At 36.4% G+C, this 24,007-nt stretch overlaps 1 protein-coding gene across 2 annotated transcripts in view; it reads right to left on the bottom strand.

The window, feature by feature from the left end:
- EPHA6 (EPH receptor A6) overlaps positions 1 to 24,007 on the bottom strand; it is a 985,602-nt gene that overhangs the window by 417,755 nt on the left and 543,840 nt on the right. The window lies entirely within an intron of this gene.

Here is a 24,007-nt window from a genome sequence, read left to right as displayed (position 1 = left end):
TTTTTTATATCTTAAATTAGTATATCTACCTCTCACTACATATCCAAATATTTTTTTAATTTAAATTTTATTTTTTTACTTTACAATACTGTACTGGTTTTGCCATACATTGGCATGAATCCACCACAGGTGTACATGAGTTCCCAACCCTGAACGCCCCTCCCACCACTCTTCCCATATCATCTCTCTGGGTCATCCCAGTGCACCAGCCCCAAGCATCCTGTATCCTGTATCGAACCTAGACTAGCAATTCTTTTCTTCCATGATAGTATACGTTTCAATGCCATTCTCCCAAATCATCCCACCCTCTCCCTCTGCCACAGAGTCGAAAAGTCTGTTCTTTACATCTGTGTCTCTTCTGCTGTCTCGCATATAGGGTTATCATTACCATCTTTCTAAATTTTATATATATGTGTTAGTATATTGTCAATTTTTTTTTCACTTTATGGTTTTCCCTCTCATGAGTTCAAACCCCATACTTTTGAAATCATAAACATTTTTTTATGCTTCTAATTTAAGAGGTCTGAACTTCCTCCTGCTGCTGCTGCTAAGTCACTTCAGTTGTGTCCGGCTCTGTGCGACCCCATAGACGGCAGCCCACCTGGCTCTGCCATCCCTGGGATTCTCCAGGCAAGAACACAGGAGTGGGTTGCCATTTCCTTCTCCAATGCATGAAAGTGAAAAGTGAAAGAGAAGTTGCTCAGTTGTGTCCGATTCTTAGCGACCCCATGGACTGCAGCCTTCCAGGCTCCTCCGTCCATGGGATTTTCCAGGCAAGAGTACTGGAGTGGGGTGCCATTGCCTTCTCCGGAACTTCCTCCTAATCATCTATATTAACATTCTTTTGCTTGATTCTGAATATTCTTAATTGGTCACATGATGGCTTTCATTTTTGTTGTTATCTGTCTTTCAAATGAAGGAAATCTCTTCAGTCTGAGCTTAGGCAATACATACGACAGGAGAATTGTCTTTGTCCCACTTTTATCCATGTGGGTCCCAGTGTCATCTACTTAGACTCAGAGCTGGACAACAGAAGGGTATGCTTAATTTTTCAGATTCTAGATAATTTTATCATGTACAATTCTACTAAATATTCTTTTATCCCCATTACCTGAGTCTTTGATATCCTGATAATATAAAATCTCCATAATAAATTGCTACTTATACTCTTATCTCCTTCAAACCACCACCAGCATAATTCATCATTCTTTGCCATTATTTTTCTTACTTCCTGATTTTCTGATGAGCGTAAATTCCTCAGTCAATGTAGAAAGTAACAGTGTTGAAAAAAGTCTCATTGTCCCAAAAAAGGTGTACACATCAGGCAGAAATGATTCACCAATATTCCAGCTCAGACTTAATTCTGAATCAAAATAAACAGTGGGTCTGGTCCCACATGTAAGGAGCTGGGAAGTCACCACTCCATCCTAAAAATAAGCAATAATCTGAACAGACTGAAAAATCAACAGCTCTTCTTAGAATCATAACAGAGATGAATTCAGAAGGCAAACGACTGCTTTTGAATTAGAAAGACAGGCAACTACAGCAAGTCCTGGCTTATTGGAGCAGAGACACAAGAACAGAATCTGCTGTGGAAACCAGTGTTGGGGTAGGAAACCTGACTTGTAATTGACAAATTGCTGGAGACCCAACATGGACAGCTCTGGAAAGTTAAAAACTCTGGGCAACCAGTGATAGAAGAACCCCCATACTTTGTGGATTTTACCTCCAGGTTCTTACAGTAAAAACTGGAGAAAAGCTCCCTCATTCTTCAGGCAGTTGTAGAAGAAAAGGAACCATTTTAAATATTCTACAACACTTTGTTTTTAATAAGACCTGCCCCAAGGGGCAACTAGTTAACCAGAGCCTAATCTGCTCACGTATTATCACACTCTAACTGGCTTGGGGAAAAGAAATAATCAACCCCAGCCCATTCAAGTCATCCTGTTCTAGCTGTGAATGGAGAAAAAAAAAAAAACAACAACAACAAAAAAAAAACCGCTGAGAATACAGGAGAAGTTCACAAGCCAGAGGCAAAACCTCACTGAATGACTGAGACCTAATCACAGGACAACAGCACACTTCCCCTCTCCCTCACCTCACCACCACATTACCAAAGACCTAGTTATAGTAGTTCCTTTAATCTGACACTTAATGTTTATCTATTAAGAAAAAATTACAAGGCAAGCCAAAAGGCAAAAAACAAAAAAAACAAAACACACACACACACACACACACACAAGTTGATGAGACAGAGTAAGCATCAGAACTAGACACCACAGGGATGTTAAAATCATCAAACCAGGATTTTTAAATAATTATGATTAATATAAGGGCTTTGATGGATAAAGTAGACACCATGACTATGTTTTACTAAAGTTAGTACCTTTGGGGGAAAATCTGGATTGTATTTATTTCAGTATCTCCCTATACTATTAAAATAGTGAAACATTAAAATTTAATCTTTCCCTTCATTATTGTATGCCTTATATAGAATTAACTGTATATACTCACATTGTGCAATTCGATGAGTTTTGACATAGTATACACTGATAAACCATCATGATACTGGATATTTTTATTACCAGCAAAAGATTCCTTTTGCACTATTTGCAATCCCTTGCTTTCCCACAACTGCCCCAGACAACTACTGATCCACTTTCTCTCAATATAGGTTAAATTGCATTTTCTATATTTGTATGTAAATGATTCATATAGTATTCAGTCTTTTTTGTATGTTTTTTTTTGGGGGGCAAAACAAATTGAGATTCATCCATGTTGGTGTATATATTAGTAGTTTGTTCATCTTAGCTGTTGAATAGTATTGCACTGCTAATTTTTGCAAACATAATTTTATATCTGCAGTAAGGGTTCAAATATTTTAAAACAATATTTATTAACATGATACTTATATTTTCTTAGGAAATTAAACAGAAATATTGCCTCAGATATACACTGATCATCCTTTTTTCATAAGTCATGCCCTTAATTCTTCATAGTTACGGTTATAAAAAACTGATTAATTTGCTCTGTGGCTTAAATAAATTAAAAAACAGAAGAAAATGTGTATTCAATAAATTTTACTCAGTAGCTTTTGCTACCTTAGTCCCTCCCTCCTTCTCATCCTGACCCAGGATTTTATGGGAATAAAATGTAATGAAGTTACAATTTAACTACAAGGTTTAATACAGTAATAATCAAGGGATTCAGTAAATTCCTCCTAGCATTTTCTTAGTGATGCTAAAGAGACCAATCTTAAATCAGAAACAATAGAAGGGAGGGGCTAGCTTATTGATTATGACAACTATTTTCAGAAATACACTCCCTTCACTTGTACAAAGAGAAAAATAAAGGCTATGTAACAGGATGACCATTGCATGTAGAGAGCATAAGGTTTTTGGGAAAAGAGAAATACCCCTTACTTTGTGGAGGAACAAAAATAGACTAGAAAGGTACAATAAAAATTAGCCTTGTCACTGTTGTGTGTCTAGTGCCTGCATGGTCTTAGCATATCGTAGGTAATCTATAAACATTTGTTAGAGCCTGTTACACAGAGTAAAATATTAAAAAAGAGAAATAAAAATATCACATATTAATGCATATATATGGAATCTAGAAAAATAGTACTGACAAACCTACTTGTAGGGCAGTAATAGAGGCACAGACATGGAGAACAGCTGGGGAAGGAGAGGGTGTGATGAACTGAGAGTAGCTTGAAAAATACACTTTACCATATGTAAAGCAGATAGCCAGTGAGAATTTGTTGTGTGATGCAAGGAACTCACCTCAGTGCCCTGTGACAATTCAGAGGAGCAGGGAGGGAGGGAGGGAGGCTCACACGGGAGGGGACATATGCACACCTTTGACTGATTCATGTTGATGTATGGCAGAAAACAAGACAATATGGTAAAGCAATCATCCTCCAATTAAAAAAAAAAAAAAAGCATTAGGTCTAATAAGAAGAATTGACCAAGACCATGAAAAGTCTCCAAAGTCATAAAACACGAAGTTGTAAATAGCGCTAAAGAACAGAGTAAATATCTAAACTCAATAGTGTATATTACACGTGTGTGCTCAGTCCTATCTGACTCTCTGCAACCCCATGGACTGTAGCCAACCAAGCTCCTCTGTCCATGGAATTTTTCCCAGCAAGAATACTGGAGTGGGTTGCGTGTATATTGGAGGAAAAGAAAAGTAGCAATGTGCGTGGATTGTCAAGATGAGGAGAGATAGCATCAGAGAGAATCTTTAGAACTATTGCAATAACCCAGCTTTGAGGCACGGAGGCCTGGGAAGAGTGGTAAGGAGAGGTACAGAAATAGGACAGTTCCCTTGGTAACTGATTTCTGATTGGTAGGTAAGAATGAGGATGTGAAAGGTGAAAGATGCAAAAGGGTAGGAGAGATTTTGAGTCTGGGCAACTGGGAGAATTGCAATAGCATTTATGAATGTGAGAAGCTGGAGGGAGGGATTAATTTGGAAATAGTGAGGAAGTACATGAGGTTTGGAACTTGTCAACATTTACTGGAGTCTTTTAAACTGTATAATGAGCCTGGAATACAGGAAGTATTGAGAAAAACAGAAGTTCATGTAGCTGTTACTTCCCTAAGAAAGGAAAATAAAATTAGAGAACATATTTTAGTGTCTTAGAAAGCTTTGAAAAGTTTTACCTCTAGTGTAAAACGAAAGCAATGGATCTCACAGTGAAATAACACCTTCCTCCCAAAAACATTTTTTTAAGAATTGTATATCCAACAAATGCTTCATATAAATTGTTCTTCAATAATTTTACACAGAAAAAAACACAGCTGATTTATTTTAAAAAACATAAAAAATAATTTCCTGTAGAGAAAAAATAAGTTTGCATTACACAAGGGTATAAAATGAGATAATTGTAATGACTTTTAAAATTGAGTACAATATATAGTCTTAGTGATATAAAGCAAGATAGTAATAAAAGATAAGTTCAGAATCAAATGGCATTTTCTTTTAAAAACGATCATTTCTATCTTTCAAATCACATTATAATAACTCAAAAGCACTATTTCTTTTTACAGGTATTACTTCCTGAAAGGCTGAATAGTTAGTTTGTGGCTGATGAATTCAAATAACAAGCCATTCTTGGATCAATTTTCTGACTTCAAAAGTTAATGACTTGTGAAATAATATTCTAATTTAAAATGACTTACTTTCCTTATTAACAAGAAATGGATGTGATCACAGTAGCTGGGAACTTACAAATGTTTCAACTACTGACTCATCGGAAAAGAGGAATGTCACCAGCTTATTCCCACTCCCTGTTGTTGTGATTGATACTTTATGACTAAGCTGCTGTCACAAGGCTGAAATGTGAAATCAGAGACATGGTGAGTTTTTTAAGCTGCACAAAGGATGAAAAACTATATTGAATCCAAAATGTGTGTTTTTAATTTTGTTATGGACATTTAAATTACAAAAATGTACATTTCAAAGAAGGATTGGAAACATACTTTTCATTCCAAAGTTACATTTCATAAAAAAAATCACTAAAAAAATAAACAAATCTCTTTTATAATATAAATAACAGAAATGCTCTTAAGAATATAATTTCAAGTACAAACTGACTGATTATTATGAAATTTCACAAAAATACAAAAGTACAATACTATGATGAACATATATTATCACCTAATTTAAAAAAAATAAGAAAATTGAAGGATTTGGTTTTCATCTTTTTTTGTGTAATTATAAACAAAACAAATCAACTTTCCAGACAAGTAGAAATTCCTTTTATAATCTCCTTAATCAGATTCTCTTGTGTTTTACCCCCAAAATCTTCATATGTGTTACTATTCAGTTCAGTTCAGTTGCTCAGTCATGTCTGACTCTTTGCTACCCCATGGACTGCAGCACGCCAGGCTTCCTTGTCGATCACTAACTCCCAGAGCTTGCTCAAAATCATGTTCATCAAACCAGTGATGCCATCCAACCATTTCATCCTCTGTCATCCCCTACTCCTCTTGCCTTCAATCTTTCCTAACATCAGGGTCCTTTCCAGGGAGTCAGTTCTTTTCATCAGGTGGTCAAAGTACTGGAGCTCCAGCTTCAACATCAGTCCTTCCAATGAATATTCTGGACTGATTTCCTTTAAGATTGAATGGTTTGATCTCTGCAGTCCAAGGGACCCTCAAGAGTCTTCTCCAACATCACAGTTCAAAAGGATCAATCCTTGGTACTCAAACCAACTCTCACATCCATACATGACTATTGGAAAACCATAGCTTTGAACTAGATGGATCTTTGTAGGCAAAGTAATGTCTCTGGTTTTTAATATGCTGTATAGGTTGGTCACAGTTTTTCTTCCAGGGAGCAAGTGTCTTTTAATTTCATGGCTAAAGTCACCATCTGCAGTGATTTTGGAGCTCCAAAAAATAAAGTCTCTCAACTATTTCTATTGTTTCCCCATTTATTTGCCATGAAGTGATGGGACTGGATGTCATGATCTTACTTTTCTGAATGTTTAGTTTTAAGCCAACTTTTTCACTCTCCTCTTTCACTTTCATCAAGAGGCTGTTTAGCTCTTTTTCGCTTTCTGCCATAAGGGTGATGTCATCTTCATATCTGAGGTTATTGATTTTTTTTTTTCCGGCAGTCTTGATTCCAGCTTGTGCTTCATCCAGTCTGGCATTTCACATGACGTACTCTGCATACAAGTTAAGTAAGCAGGGTGACAATATACAGTTTGATGTACTCCTTTCCCAATTTGGAACCAGTCTGTATAAGTACTGTAAGCATATGTATAAACTTAATATGCATAATAAACCCTTGTGCTATGTAACAATAGTATATATTGTACTATTGATAATATAGTATAGTATGAAATGTAGTATAAGGCTATATAATCCTGTTTGGAGTGATATTCAATGTTATTTAAATGAATTATTTTATGTGTGTTATGCATTTAAATGTTTCATTTTCTAAATTTATAAATTTATCTATGCCAATGTATGTACTTCTGGTTCATTCACTTTTAATGGATGTTTAATATTCCATTGCATGACTATACCAAAAGTTATTTACTTATTCCTTTATTAATAAAATTGTAGGTCTTTTAAAAAATTGCTGCTATTGAAACCAGTGCTGCACTGAACATCTCTGCCCAAATCTCTTTGAATACATATGAATACCTTTTTAAAGTGTGAATGAAAGCAGAAATGGATTTGTACAAAGTATACATGCATCTTCCTATTATTTTGCTCTCCAAAGTGATTATACCAATTTATTGGTTCCTGAACAATGTATGGAAGCTTCCCTTTCCCTACATCTTTGTCTATATGCTTACTTTTAAGAGTTAAATTTAAAACTGACATAAAGTCCGAACTTAACATACCTTTTACATAAAACAAATTAGCTGAAATACTATGCTAAGTTTGATATTTATAATGAAAAGGTGTTAGGACCCATGAATCCCTCATATAACAATGAATCTTCTTGCATGGAGTAAACAGTTAGCTACAGTAAAATTCAGCTATGGATGGGATCAAGCTTTTCATCTCCCACCCTTATTTATGTTCCCAGAAATAGAAGGAATTATAATTCTCTAACATCTAACAGATGAAATAAATCAGATGACTGCCTTACATTCCAGTTCCAGACATGCTTGCCTTACATTTCAGCCTCATCTCTCATTAGCTACATGATCTTATACAATTTATTCAAACTCTCTGAACTTTAGATTCTCTCTGAGAAGTGGTAATAATAATTGCATCCTTACAGTATTTTTCCAAAGATGTAAAGCAGACAATGGTTTGAATACACAAAGCACAATGCTTAGCACAGGTAAAAGTGAAAAAATGTCCACTCATCATAATATATAAAGTTATGCAAACTGTCATGTTAAATCTAATAATAAAGACCCCGTAATGAATAATAACCACTATATATGTCTTCCTTTCCTTTAGATTCCATAACATTTAAACTATTACAGTGATATCAGATAGTATTTAACAAACACTAGCTTCTAAGGACCCTGAAGTTCACTTTGTAGATACTTTGGCCTTATATGGTATGCAAATTACTAAGTACATCTAACTTGCTGGATACAGTCATAATATAGCAGCAGTTATACAAGAGTGGCAGAAAAAAAAAGTAGCAGACAAATATATTGGGACCATACATTTTCCATGTTACATTATGAACTTTTCAGAATTTTCTCTTATTCACATATATAGTCCTAAGATTGGCACATGGTCAGCATTTTATATGCTAGATGAATGAATAGATGAAAAAAATATTAATATTTCTTCCTGTGCTAATTTTTAGGAATACTGAGAGTTTTGAGATGGAAAGTATGCCTTGGAAGAATCCAAGTAACATATTACAAGCTCCAAATCTCAATTTGGCTGAGTTTGCTACCCTAGCAGCTGTAAACACCATACGACGGAAAATAGGGGGAGGTGGAGGGTGAAGGGATTACTGTAATGCTTTGCTGTAAATTTCAAACCAACAGTCATTTGTCTCTTATTTTTAGGCACTGTGGACACTGAAATGGTATATATGGTCCCTCCTTTCATAAAGCTACTATCCTTATGGAGAGAATAGAGGACTGAAAAATTTAATTTTTTTCACCTGGTATCCTGTTGAAGTATATTAGCAGCTTGGGAAAAAAGTAACATACTGCAAAATATAGTAAATAACTGAGACTGTAACTCTAGATATTATTTACAGCCAACAAAATACAGGAGGGACATATATTGATTCTTAGTATATAAATGTTTAAAAAACTGAAATTAAAGCTGGCCATGAAATGGATTACGGTGTCAATCAGTAGGACTCATAGGTCACATCAAACAAGGAGATCCAAGGAGCAAGGGATGGAAGTCAAAATGAAAACCATATTGGATTAAAGGCACAAAGCTGGTGCCAGACACCTAGGCCAGGTTGGCCATTATCTGATGGTCCCTAGTCTTGCCCATATCAGTGACTAGAACCATCATTTACCCAGTTGCTAAAGACAGAAACTTGAAAGTCAATTATGATGCCTCCTTTTTCCTAGATCCCCCATACCCACCAACGATCATGAGCAAGTCCTGCCAGCTTTACTTTAAAAATATACCTTGATTCGATTCACTTCTCTCCATTTCCATTGGCACCACACCAGTCCAAACAACATTGATTCTTGGCTGCACTATTCTGATTCCTTTCCTTTCACGCTTGACCTCATCCAATCCTTTCCCCACAGGGCAGCCAGACACTCTTTCAAAAAGGTAAGTCACTTTCAATTACTGTTTGGAAACTTTCAGTGTCTTCCAGAAATAACTTAAAATATAATCCGAACTTCTCACTTGCACGCTCTGGCTCCTAGGAACTCCAAATTTCATCATTACATCACTAAGCTTTGCTCCCTCATTCACTATAGTCCAGCTACAAACATCCTCTGTCAAGATGTGGAAAACTCTTTTCTCAGCTCAGAGCCATCTGCTCTTTCTTGTTTTTGGAAAACTGTTCACATTCTGGCTTATCCTCATCCTTCTGATGGCAGCTTAAATATCAATTCTTTAAAGAGACTTTCTTTGACTTCTTTATCTGAAATAGGTCCCTGGTGGCTCAGTGGTAAATAACATGCCTACCAATGCAGGAGACGTTGGAGACGTGGGTTTGATCTCTAGGTCAGGAAGATACCCTGGAGGAGGAAATGGCAACCCACTCCAGTATTCTAGCCTGGAGAATCCCATGGACAAAGGAGCCTGGTGAGCTACATTATACAGGGTTGCAAAGAGTCGGACATAACTTAGTGACTGGGCACATCTTCAATAGCAACTAGGTTATTTTCCTTATAGTAGTAATCACGAGTAAATAGCTATCACTTATTTACTTATTTTGTATGTTTTCACACCCAAATATAGTGATTTTTATTCCAAGCACCTGGGTTGTGCCTGGAAAATACTAAGCATCTAATACATCATTTCGTGGGAAATAGATGGGGAAACAGTGGAAACAGCGTCAGACTTTATTTTGGGAGGCTCCAAAATCACTGCAGATGGTGACTACAGCTGTGAAATTAAAAGACACTCCATGGAAGGAAAGTTATGACCAACCTAGATAGCATATTCAAAAGCAGAGACATTACTTTGTCAACAAAGGTCCGTCTAGTCAAGGCTATGGTTTTTCCAGTGGTCGTGTACGGATGTAAGAGTTGGACTGTGAAGAAAGCTGAGTGCTGAAGAATTGATGCTTTTGAACTGTGGTGTTGAAGAAGACTCTTGAGAGTCCCTTGGACTGCAAGGAGATCCAATCAGTCCATTCTAAAGGAGATCAGTCCTGGGTTTTCTTTGGAAGGAATGATGCTAAAGCTGAAAGTCCAGTACTTTGGCCACCTCATGCGAAGAGTTGACTCATTGGAAAAGACTCTGATGCTGGGAGGGATTGGGGGCAGGAGGAGAAGGGGACGACCCAGGATGAGATGGCTGGATGGCATCACTGACTCGATGGATGTGAGTTTGAGTGAACTCCGGGAGTTGGTGGACAGGGAGGCCTGGCATGCTGCAATTCATGGGGTCGCAAAGAGTCGGACAAAACTGAGTGACTGAACTGAAGTGAACCGAACTGAATACATCTATGTCTAAAGAATGAATGAATGCTTATGTATATGCTTCTCTAGAGATTTTTAAAGACATTAACAAGCAAATGAAGTTGGAATTTGGAAAACTTTAAAAAATATTTCTTTTATATTTCATTAATTCATTCTGAAAACATACCACCACTGAAATAGGCTGAATTCTTTAATAAATAAAAGGGTTGTACATTTAAATCCTATAAATATTATCTTTGACTAATATATAAGGCTTATAAGGTAAAAAAGAAAATATATTAGCTTTGCAATAATTGTTCATGAAAGTAAAAATGCTACCCTTCTTTGCATAGGCATTTATATTTTCAAATTCAATAAATTTACACATGTAGAAGTATTGTTGACTTATTTTGATATATATACATATGTGTGTGTATATACATATGTAAATGTTTTAAAGCTGTCCAAACACGATATTTTAATAGAAGCAAGTATGATATAATCTCTCATTTATTAAAATGTATTTCAGGTTGTGATTAACTGACAATTATCTCAGAAAATAGGTAGTTTCTGGCATTTGATTCTTTCCAATATTATTAGAAAAAGCCTTAAAATATTCTAGATGAGTTCAGTGTTTACCAACATATGGTAATGTTGTCAAACAGAGAACATGTAAATTTTGAGCTTTGAAGTCAGCACATTGAACTTGCAAAGGTATATATGAATTATTTAAGAAGTGTGAAAGTAATGCTCTGTTACATAAAGAAGTACGCTAGGAAAAAAAATCACAGTCATGCTCTAGTTATGCATGGGCATGCTACAACTGCTTTCTGGTTTTGGCTTCGTGCACTTCAAATGTACTAATTATTTTAAAGGACTATATCTAAAGTGGAAATAGATTTTTCACAGGAATATTTTTATTGCTATTCTTGTTTAACACATATGTTTTGGTTAGTAGTTGTATTAACCTAGTTGTATTTTTGGTGTTATCTGAAAACCCCCCAAAATGCCTCCTAATAACAAGTATACCATACAAATTATGTTCCCAACAGGAACCAGATGGTACACTCAAACTGAGATAAATTTGGAAGAATTTATCAAAGGGATTGCTTACAAAGTTGTGAGAATAGTGTAGGGGCACTACAAGGATAATGCAGAGGTAAAAACAAACAAAAGCCCCAAACAAACAAACAAAAAAGACAAATTGTTACTGTCCTTGCATCTAATGGGATGGATTAGGCAGTTAAGCAGAAAACCAAAGGAAAGTCAGAAAAAGCTGCCTGGAAATGAGCGGTGATCTGCTACCAGGGACACTGCAGGCCAGAAAAATCATCACAGAAAGGGACTGTCCGTTCTTAACATTGCCATGGAAGTAAATACTGGGACCTCAGGTCCTCACTGCTGTCCCATAGAGTGTTTAGAAGGTCAGATCTGAGCATGTGACCTAGTTTTAGCTGATTTGGGAGGTCAACTTCCTCTCTATTCACTCTCTATTCACTAAACTCCAGTACCCTTGCCTGGAAAATCCCATGGACAGAGGAGCCTAGTGGGCTGCAGTCCATGGGGTCGCTACGAGTAGGACATGACTGAGTGACTTCCCTTTTACTTTTCACTTTCATGCATTGGAGAAGGAAACGGCAACCCACTCCAGTGTTCTTGCCTGGAGAATCCCAGGGACAGGGGAGCCTGGTGGGCTGCTGTCTATGGTGCTGCACAGAGACAGACACGACTGAAGCAACTTAGCAGCAGCAGCAGCGCGTGCACACACACACACACACACACACACACACACACACACAGAACAGGCAACATATTCATCATTCAAACTTTAACAATAATAATACTATAGGTTAGTGTTTGTAACACGATAGATTGTAAAGGTCTTTCATTTTTATTACTTCATATGTGGTATTATAAAAGCACTCACAGGTTAATAGCCATGGATTCTAGAGAAAGACTTTCCAGGTTCAAATCTCAGTCCACACTCATTGATTGTGTTATTTTGGTCAAGTTTCCAGTTTACGTACCACTATTCTTCATCTGCAGAAAGAGAATAGTATCTTCTCCTGGGGTGTTGTGAGGATTCAATGAATCAATTCCTCTAAAGCACTGAGTGTAGTTCCTAGCATGTGGTAAGTGCTTAGTAAATGTCAGCTCTTATTATTTTCATTTCACAGCAAAGAAGTGAAGTTCAAAGAGTTCATGGAATTCAGGGCCATGGTTTTTAAACAATGGTGAGACAGTCTGTGACCCAAGTTTTCTGACATACAATAAAATAATTTGCATATCTTACATAATTGCATGTGTATATATGTGTATTAGTCACTCAGTTGTGTCTGATTCTTTACAACCGCATGGACTGTAGCTCGCCAGGCTCCTCTGTCCATGGAATTCTCCAGGCAAGAAAACTGGAGTAGGTAGCCATTTCCCTTCTCCGTGGAATCTTCCCAACTCAGGGACAGAGCCTGGGTCTCTTGCATTGCAGGCAGATTCTTTACCATCTGAGCCACCAGGGAAGCCCCACAACATTGCATAATCACAATTTATTACTTTGTTTAGTTTTTCCAAACACACTTTTTATTAAGTTTGCTTAATATCATGTCTAATTATTGCTTATCCCCACTGTTTTCACAGGGTAGTGAGATGATGGTGTATTATTAATTTCAGTCTTAGATTACTTTTTAACAGTAAACTTATTCAGAAATAGCATTTCCACACATGTACATAAGAACACAGCACCTTCTCCACTAGTTAGATAACTTATTCAGTCCAATGCTTAATTTTAAAAGAGAGCTCTATCACTTTAAACATCCCATCACTGCAAAGTTTTAAACTGTTGCCTGCTGGATGTATTCAGTGCATTGACAAGAGCACCATGAATGTTGCCTGTTACACAGTAGGTGATGAATAAATATTTGTTGAATTAATTAACCAATTAATAAAAGTGCTATAGCTAACATATTGCTCTTATTATACAAGAGAAATTGCCTAGAATACTGAAAGATAAGGAAGACAGAAATATCTAGATTTAGATGGAAATATAAGAGATCAATACATCACAATGTGGAGATTCTATAGTTGGTGACTCAGATGGTAAAGAATCTGCCTGCAATGCAGGAGACACTGGTCAGGAAATTCCCTTGGAGAAGGGAATGGCTACCCACTCCCTTATTCTAGACTCGAGAATGCCATGGACAGATGAGCCTGGTGGGCTACAGTTCTATGGTTAGAAAGGCCTTAAATCAAAGTGACCTTTAAATGTAAGCCAAATAATCCCATACTGAATTTTCTCAGGCTGACTTAGAGACAACCAGCTGAGATTTCACTCTCTTTCCATAATTACTGTGAGGGAGACATTTTGATGGTGGGCTTTGAATCCAGATTGTAGCAATTGAGTACTCATTCAATACTCATTGAATGAATGAGTATTACTTCCCACAAAGAGTGAGATTCTTTTCTGCTTTACAAAACAAAGCTATAGAAAAGCAAAACAAAACCCCGTATCTAAGGATGATTAAAACAGATTTTACAGGTGAAAAAAACAAACAAAAATTACAACCACAACCAAATCAAGTAACACCCAAACAACCTTTTATTTTAATTAAGCCATGGATTCTTTAAAGGAAAACCATAGAAATACAGGAGGGAGTTAGTGTCCACTACTAGAAACGGAGGAGTGAAAAATATAATCCATTAAGATGTCTCTGTAATTTTTCTATCATAGTATTTAAAATGTGACAGGGTGGTGTTTAGAAGAAATAAAATAGAATATTATATAACCTGAGCCTCATGTACTGCTGAGCTTTCAATGGCTTTGGAGTATCTCTTTATTCCAAATAAAGGAATATCTTTAAGATTCTTTAAAATGTATCTAAATAAACTCAGTATCATATTTTAGCAATTCTAAGTAAATACTAAACAAGTTTGACTTATTCACATACAAATTTGTTGTTGTTCAGTTACTCAGTCGTTTCCGACTCTTTGAGACACCATGGACTGCAGTATGCCAGGCTTCTTTTCCCTTAACTATCTCCCTTCACTATCTTCACTGTAAGGAGTTTGCTCATACTTACATCCAATGAGTCGATGATGCCATCCAACCATCTCATCCTCTGTCTCTCCCTTCTCCTCCTGTCCTCAATTTCTCCCAGCATCAGAGTCTTATTCCAATGAGTCTGCTCTTTGCATCAGGTGGCCAATGTATTGGAGCTTCAGCTTTAGAATCAGTCCTTTCAATGAATATTCAAGCTTGATTTCCTTTGGGATTGACTAATTTGATCTTGTCAATAACCTCAGATATGCAGATAACACCACCCTTATGGCAAAAAGTGAAGAGAAACTAAAAGCCTCTTGATGAAAGTGAAGGAGGGCAGTGAAAAAGTTGGCTTAAAGCTCAACATTCAGAAAACGAAGATCATGGCATCCGGTCCCATCACTTCATGGGTAATAGATGGGCAAACAGTGGAAACAGTGTCAGACTTTATTTTTTGGGGCTCCAAAATCACTGCAGATGGTGACTGCAGCCATGAAATTAAAAGATTCTTACTCCTTGGAAGAAAAGTTATGACCAACCTAGATAGCATATTCAAAAGCAGAGATATTACTTTGCCGACTAAGGTCCGTGTAGTCAAGGCTATGGTTTTTTTGGTGGTCATGTATGGATGTGAGAGTTGGACTGTGAAGAAGGCAGAGTGCCGAAGAATTGATGCTTTTGAACTGTGGTGTTGGAGAAGACTCTTGAGAGTCCCTTGGACTGCAAGGAGATCCAACCAGTCCATTCTGAAGGAGATCAGCCCTGGGATTTCTTTGGAAGGAATGATGCTGAAGCTGAAACTCCAGTACTTTGGCCACCTCATGTGAAGAGTTGACTCACTGAAAAAGACTTTGATGCTGGGAGGGATTGGGGGCAGGAGGAGAAGGGGATGACAGAGGATAAGATGGCTGGATGGCATCACTGACTCGATGGATGTGAATCTGAGTGAACTCCGGGAGTTGGTGATGGACAGGGAGGCCTGACGTGCTGTGATTCATGGAGTCGCAAAGAGTTGGACACGACTGAGCGACTGAACTGAACTGAACTGAATTTGATCTTGATGTCCAAGGGACTCTCAAGAATCTTCTCCAGTTTTCTTTTTTTGTGGCATCTTTTTCAGTTTTGGTATTAGGGTGATTGTGGCCTCATAGGATGAGTTTGGAAGTTTACCTTCCTCTGCAAATTTCTGGAAGAGTTTGAGGAGGATAGGTGTTAGCTCTTCTCGAAATTTTTGGTAAAATTCAGCTGTGAAGCCATCTGGTCCTGGGCTTTTGTTTGCTGGAAAATTTCTGATTACAGTTTCAATTTCTGCACTTGTGATGGGTCTGTTAAGATTTTCTATTTCTTCCTAGTTCAGTTTTGGAAAGTTGTACTTTTCTAAGAATTTGTCCATTTCTTCCAAGTTGTCCAGTTTATTGGCATATAGTTGCTGATAGTAGTCTCTTATGATCCTTTGTATTTCTGTGTTATCTGTTGTGATCTCTCCATTTTCATTTCTAATTTTATTGATTTGATTTTTTTCCCTTTGTTTCTTGATGAGTCTGACTAATGGTTTTTCAATTTTATATATCCTTTCAAAGAACCAGCTTTTGGCTTTGTTGATTTTTGCTATGGTCTCTTTTGTTTCTTTTGTATTTATTTCTGCCCTAATTTTTAAGATTTCTTTCCTTCTACTATCCCTGGGGTTCTTCATTTCTTCCTTTTCTAGTTGCTTTAGGTGTAGAGTTAGGTTATTTATTTGACTTTTTTCTTGTGTCTTGAGGTAAGCCTATATTGCTATGAACCTTCCCCTTAGCACTGCTTTTACAGTGTCCAATACGTTTTGGGTTGTTGTATTTTTATTCATTTCTGTGCATATTTTGATTTCTTTTTTGATTTCTTTTTTGATTTCTTTTGTGATTTGTTGGTTATTAAGCAGCATGTTGTTCAGCCTCCATATGTTGGAATTTTTAATAGTTTTTCTCCTATAATTGATATCCAATCTTTCTGCATTGTGGTAGAAAGATGCTGGGAATGATTTCATTTTTTTTGAATTTACCAAGGCTAGATTTATGGCCCAGGATATGATCTATCCTTGAGAAGGTTCCGTGTGTGCTTGAGGAAAAGGTGAAATTCATTGTTTTTGGGTGAAATGTCCTATAGATATCAATTAGGTCTAACTGGTCTATTGTATCATTTAAAGTTTGTGTTTCCTTGTTAATTTTCTGTTTAGTTGATCTATCCATAGGTGTGAGTGGGGTATTAAAGTCTCCCACTATTATTGTGTTATTGTTAATTATCCCTTTCATACTTGTTAGCATTTGCCTTACAAATTGTGGTGCTCCTATGTTGGGGGCATATATATTTATAATTGTTATATCTTCTTGGATTGATCCTTTAATCATTATGTAGTGTTATTCTTTGTCTCTTTTCACAGCCTTTGTTTTAAAGTATATTTTATCTGATATGAGTATTGCTACTCCTGCTTTCTTTTGGTCTCTATTTGCATGGAATATCTTTTCCAGCCCTTCACTTTCAGTCTGTATGTGTCCCTTGTTTCAAGGTGGGTCTCTTGTAGACAACATATATAGGGGTCTTGTTTTTGTATCCATTCAGTCACTTTTTGTCTTTTGATTGGGGCATTCAATCCATTTACAGTTAAGGTAATTATTGATAAGTATGATCCCATTGCCATTTACTTTGTTGTTTTGGGTTCGAGTTTATATGCCCTTTTTGTGTTTCCTGTCTAGAGAAGATCCTTTAGCATTTGTTGGAGAGCTGGTTTGGTAGTGCTGAATTCTCTCAGCTTTTGCTAGTCTGTAAAGCTTTTGATTTTTCCTTCATATTTGAATGAGATCCTTCCTGGGTACAGTAATCTGGGCTGTAGTTTATTTTCTTTCATGGATGGGGAACACATGTACACCCGTGACAGATTCATGTCAATGTATGGCAAAACCAATACAATATTGTAAAGCAATTAGCCTCTGATTAAAATAAATAAGTTTATATTTAAAAACAAATAAAATAAAATAAAAATTACATTAAAAAAAAGAATCTTCTCCAGTCTGGACTTTAAAGCATATCTCTTTTCTGCTCCTTACCACCTTTAACCATCTCCCTACCTTTTATTATTTTTTATATAGTTTTTATAGTTGAACCTTAACCATTTTTTTAATGTTTATGCCTAGATTTAACTCTTCTGGACATCACTAGACTGGATTTGGTTTCCCTCTGTCTGTTCCTACAGAATGTTTTGGTGTCCTGAAGATACCACAGTTTTTAACAACTTCTATCCTTTAATGCTAAGACAGTGTTTAACTTATGGATATTTGCATTCCCAGAATAAGCTAATTGCTGGAAAATCATAAATATTCAATAAATATTTAATGACATAAAATATGGACATCTTATTTTATAAGTTTTAACATTAAATGTAAGAAATAGTCATTTGTCTTCTAAGTCATTATAAAATCACTGTATTTACATTTTTTATTTTCCATGAGTATGTCTTCTGAGTCTGAGCCACCAGGGAAGCCCATTTTAGGTGGTGGTGGTTTAGTTGATAAGTTATGTCCTACTCTTGAGACCCCAAGGACTGTGGCCTGCCAGGCTCCTCTGTCCATGGGATTCTCCACGAGAGAATACTGGAATAGATTGCCATTTCCTTCTCCAGGGGATCTTCCCAACCCAGGAATCAAAACTGGTCTGGGGCATTGCAGGCAGATTCTTTACTGACCAAGGTATGAGAGAGTATGTCTTGGTACATATCAATGTCTAAGAGCTCTAGTATTCAAGATATTGAAAATATTTTGTTTTGTTAACATATAACTTTCTTTTTTTTTTCTTTGTATTTAGTGGAACTCTGAAACCTAAAAGTGTTAACTTGTTCTGTTTAAAGCCTACATCAAACTGAAATAAGGTATTTTCTTGGAATGGGAAAGTTGCTCATGACTGTTTAAGATGAACATCCCAAACTCAAGCCTTCCATTTGTACTTCATTAATCTTCTGAAGTGATTTTCCAGAAAATCAGGCCCACTTACTTTCAAAATTAAACAACAAATGAATGCCAAAATAAATTTATATTATTTAAAAGGTCATTTTAAGGAAGGAATTAGTGCCTTTGATTCTGCTAAAGTCAAATAATTATCAGATGTTGGTTCTTATTAAGTCTTAGTGGAACTAAACTGATAAAGTTTAGACTCCAGAGTTGCACAGAAATAAATTATGTTTTATATGTAACTGTTTTGCATTTTATTTAAACATGACCCTAATCATAAATACTGGCATTTTCCTTTGAAATGTGCTAGTTGTAGCATAAATCTAAGAAACTTTATCACATGAAAAATAGCCCTGTGTCATTTTTTCCTGTACCTCAAATGTGGATGCCTTCTGAAATACTTAAAACAGAGTGGGAAAAAACCCATTATTTATGCCACCTGCAAAATGAAGACTAGATTCCAAAAAATTTGTTCAGTAACACATGGTATATCATACTAAAATACAATCTCCCCAAAGGATAAGGGTGGATATTATATTCTTTCATAATTGTCTTAATAATTTTTCTCAAAACATTTCTATCAGTTCAAGACTCTTTTTTAAACTGTGGTAAAATGCATATAAATCTGCTATTTTAACCATTTAAATGTGTATGTTTCAATGACATTAAGTACATTCATGCTGCTGTGCCACCATTGCTTTGTTGTTCAGTCGCCCAGTTGTGTCCGACTCTTTGTGACTCCATGGACTGCAGCACACCAGGCCTCCCTGTGCCTCATGATATCCCGAAGTCTGCCCAAGTTCCTGTGCCACATGCCACAATTATCACCATCCAACCCTCAAAGCTTTTCCATCTCCTCTAACTGAAAATATGTGCCCACTAAACAATAACTTCCTCATTTCCCCCTCTTCTAGCCCCTGGCAACTTTCTCTTTGAATTTGAATACTCTAGGTATCTCATATAATACAATCACACACTATTTGTCCTTTCGTGACTCATTTGTTTTATTTAGAGATGTCCTCAAGATTCATCCATGCTGTGACATGTATCATATTTTCTGATGTAAGGCAGAATACTATTCTATTGTATGTATAGACCACATTTTGTTTATCCATTCATTTGCTGGTGAGCATGTCAGTTGTTTCCACTTTTTGGCTTCTGTGAATAATGCTGCTAAGAACATGGGTATACAAATATCTGTTAGTGTTTTCAATTCTTTTGTGTATAAACCTAGAGGTAGAATTGCTGGATCACATGGTAATTCTATTTTTAATTTTTAGAAAGCTGCTATACTGTTTTCCATAGCTAATTCAGGGCTTTTAAAAATAAGTAAAAGGTATAAGGATCGAAAAAGAAAAAAAAAAGTCTGTATGCCCACTGTGGACTCTAGACATCATTCTAAAAGAGTTTTGAGGTTAATTTTTAACCTACTCCATTATTTTATAACGAGACACAAACCCAAGTATCTTGATTCCCAGGACAAGGATTGTCCGACAAACTCACATTTCAATCTGATGCTGAAACGTTTGCTATAACTTTAGGAAAAAATATAAGCTTGGATAACCTGCAGAAATAATTTACTTTTGTTTTTGTAGAACTTGACACTTTCCTGATATATATTTCAGGGACAATATGGGGTATTTATGGATTCCTATGCTAAAAAGTACATTCATAGAAAAAGCAGAATATACAAATATAACCATGGTGACTTCTTCTTGAATCCTATAAATAACTGAAGTACTTCCATTCCAAACTTAGGTTTTGTTCTTCTTCCAGAAGCATCATGGCAATCTTAATGAACTTCCACACTTCCCTCTCCTTCACTTACTGGACCATAAGTACCTTCACAAATTGGATGATCTAATTAAAATAAAGATGAAATTGACACCTAGATTTGGTGGTTTGCATAATGCATTAGACTTTCTTAAAAATTAATTAACATGTGAATGCTTAACTGTGGATTCAATTAACCCATAGGGTGTTTGTTGCTGTAATTTTCATAAAATAGCATGAAACAAAGTACACCAACATTTTTTCAAATGCCCAGATATAACTCCTTTAAATAAAATTAACACAATATAATAACACCACAAAATTAAAGAAAAAATCAGAAATGGTAAAAGTGAAATCTTGTCATAACATAATAGATAAATCCTGTTCTTAAATTACTATTTGCTCTAAAAATGTGTAAACAAATAATAAATGTAAAATGATAATTAAGTGCTATAACAATTTAGCTTTCTCATTTCCTGAGTTTTAATCATAAACATTCAATGTGATGGGTTTTATTTGTCATAAACACTTTTGAAGTGTACTATATCATTATTTTGTCATATATATACAGTTTAAATGAATTCTTTTAAAAATACATGTGGATGTGCTCAAAAATAAACACATTGATGATATTGAACACCAAATTATATACATAAATCTTTATCAGACTCTATGGTAAGTTATTTATAAGCATTAATTTCAGTGAAAATGAGACACATCTATTTTTCCAACTTACTTGCTATCTTGCACACTGAAATAGTCTATTATATCACGTAATTGTCTCCCACATTGCAGGCAAATGCTTTAACCTCTGAGCCACCAGGGAAGCTCTATTATATCACAGTTCCCATCAAATTATAATTAAATGATTTCATCTGTATTTGTCTCTCTCCTTTACTAAAAATGTACTTTTGATGCAAGTTATGACCATGCCAATCTTATGTGTTGCTTTATCTTCTGCGCCTAGCACAGCCTGGCAAACGTTAAATGTTTAAGAAATATTATCAGAATGAATAAAAACATATTTTTAGATCAACTGCCTGATTTACTTTAGGTACACTGCCTTGTCTCTTTCAGACACAGTGTAATGACTTTAAAAAATTTCTTAGTAGGTACTCATACTAAATTGCATGACTCATATTAAATTTGTGCTTCTATTCATGGCAACTGTTCCTGCACCTGGAATTCTGCACAGTGCTGAAGTTTACCCCTTATTGTTAAAAAGAATTGATCACTTGATCATTTTTGGAAAAGACTCAAGCTGTTAGACCAAGATGACTTTGGGGATGCTATTAGAGCCTAGCAGGTGAAAAAGCAAAATCATTTATTTAACACAGTTTCCTACTGATAGTTACAGCAACTCTGGGTGAGCATGCTAATGAGACAGGATGCCTGGTTTGTGCCAAAAATGATGCACCTATGAAATCTCTGTGTTGCTCACAAAGAGAAACAATGAGGCTCCTACCTGATGAATAACAACGAAGCAATCATTTCTCCCCATAAACAAAAGACTCAGCATGGTGTATCACAATAACCAAATAGAGAAAACAACTCAAAAGGGCACATCTTATTGATGGAAGAGAGTTGAGTAATGTCTCCTACAGAGATCTTTCCTTACTGAGTTTCATTGAGCTAAAAGAGCCAATATAAGCATACATCGAAGCATTTTAGTATAGCTAGTGGGACCACTAGCTATGTAGTCAGAGCATGTATATGGTGAGATTCAAATAGCTGAGAAAAGAAGACAAGTGAAAGGCAAAGGAGAAAGGGAAAGATATACCCATTTGAATGCAGAGTTGCAGAGAGAAGAGCAAGGAGGTAAGAAAGCAATTCTTTAGTGAACAATGCAAAGAAATAGAGGAAATCAATAGAATGGGAAAAACTAGAGATCTCTTCAAGAAAATTAGAGATACAAAGGGAAAATTTCATGCAAAGATGGGCACAATAAAAGATAGAAATGGTATGGAGCTAACAGAAGCAGAAGATATTAAGAAGAGGTGGCAAGAATACACAGAAGAACTGTCCAAAAAAGGTCTTAATAACTTGGACAATCATGATGGTGTGATCACTCACCTAAAGCCAGACATCCTGGAATGTAAAGTCAAGTGGGTCTTAGTAAGCATTACTATGAACAAAATTAGAGGAGGTGATGGAATCCAGTTGAGCTACTTCAATTCCTAAAAGATAATGCTTTTAAATTGCTGCACTCAATATGCCAGTAAATTCAGAAAACTCAGCAGTGGCCACAGAACTGGAAAGGTCAGTTTTCATTCCAATCTCAAAGAAGGGCAATGCCAAAGAATGCTCAAACTACCGCACAGTTGTGCTCATTTCACATGCTAGCAAGGTAATGTTCAAAATCCTTCAAGGATAGGCTTCAATAGTATGTGAACTGACAGCTTTCAGATGTACAAGCTGGATTTAGAAAAGGCGGAGGAACCAGAGATCAAATTGCTAACATCCCTTGGATCACAGAAAAAGCAAGAGAACTCCAGAAGAAACATCTACTTGGAGGAGCCTGGTGGGCTGCAGTCCAAGGGGTCGCTAAGAGTTGGATACGACTGAGTGAATCACTTTCAGTTTTCACTTTCATGCATTGGAGAAGGAAACAGCAACTCACTCCAGTGTTCTTGCCTGGAGAATACTAGGGAGGGAGGAGCCTGGTGGGCTGCTGTCTATGATGTTGCACAGAGTCGGACACGACTGAAGCGACTTAGCAGCAGCAGCAGTAGCAGCTGCTTCATTGACTATGCTAAATCCTTTTTGTGGATCACAACAAACTGGAAAATTCTTAAAGAGATGGGAATACCAGACCACCTTATCTGTCTCCTGAGAAATCTGTATGCAGGCCAATAAGCAACAGTTAGAAACAGACATAGAAAAATGAATGCACTGGAAAATTGTAAAAGGAGTACATCAAGGCTGCATATTGTCACCCTGCTTATTTAACTTCTATGCAGAATACATGATGCAAAATGCTGGGCTGGATGAATCACAAGCTGGACTCAAGACAGCCAGGAGAAATATCAATAACTTCATATATGCAGATGATACCACCCTAATGGCAAAAAGCAAAGAGAAACTAAAGAGCCTCTTGATGAGGGTGAAAGAGGAGAGTGAAAAGTTGGCTTAACACTCTACAATCAAAAAACTAAGATCATGGCATCCAGTCTCATCTTTTCATGGCAAATAGATAGCGAAAAATGGAAACAGTGACAGACTTTGTTTCTTAGGCTCCAAAATAACTGAGGATAGTGACTGCAGCCATGAATTTAAAAGATGCTTGCTCCTTGGAAGAAAAGCTATGACAAACCTAGACAGTGTATTAAAAAAGAGATACACTTTTGCTGACAAAAGACTATATAGTCAAAGCTGTGGTTTTTCCATTAGTTATGTACGGATGGGAAAACTGGATCATAAAGAAGACTGAGCATTGAAGAATTGATGCTTTCGAACTGTATGGCTGGAGAAGACTCTTGAGAGTCCCTTGGACAACATGGAGATCAAACCAGTCCAATCCTAAAGGAAATCAACCCTGAATATTCATGGGAAGGACTGATGCTAAATCTGAAGCTCCAATACTTTGACCACCTGATGTGAGGAGCTGACTCACTGGAAAAGACCCTGATGCTGGGAAAGACTGTGGGCAGGAGAAGAAGTGGGCAACAAAGGATG

The sequence above is a fragment of the Ovis aries genome, chromosome 1 (genome assembly GCF_016772045.2).
Source record: "Ovis aries strain OAR_USU_Benz2616 breed Rambouillet chromosome 1, ARS-UI_Ramb_v3.0, whole genome shotgun sequence".
NCBI classification, from domain to species: Eukaryota; Metazoa; Chordata; class Mammalia; order Artiodactyla; family Bovidae; genus Ovis; species Ovis aries.
The sequence above is the reverse complement of the archived record's forward strand: the minus strand, read 5'-3'. Positions and strand labels throughout refer to the sequence as shown.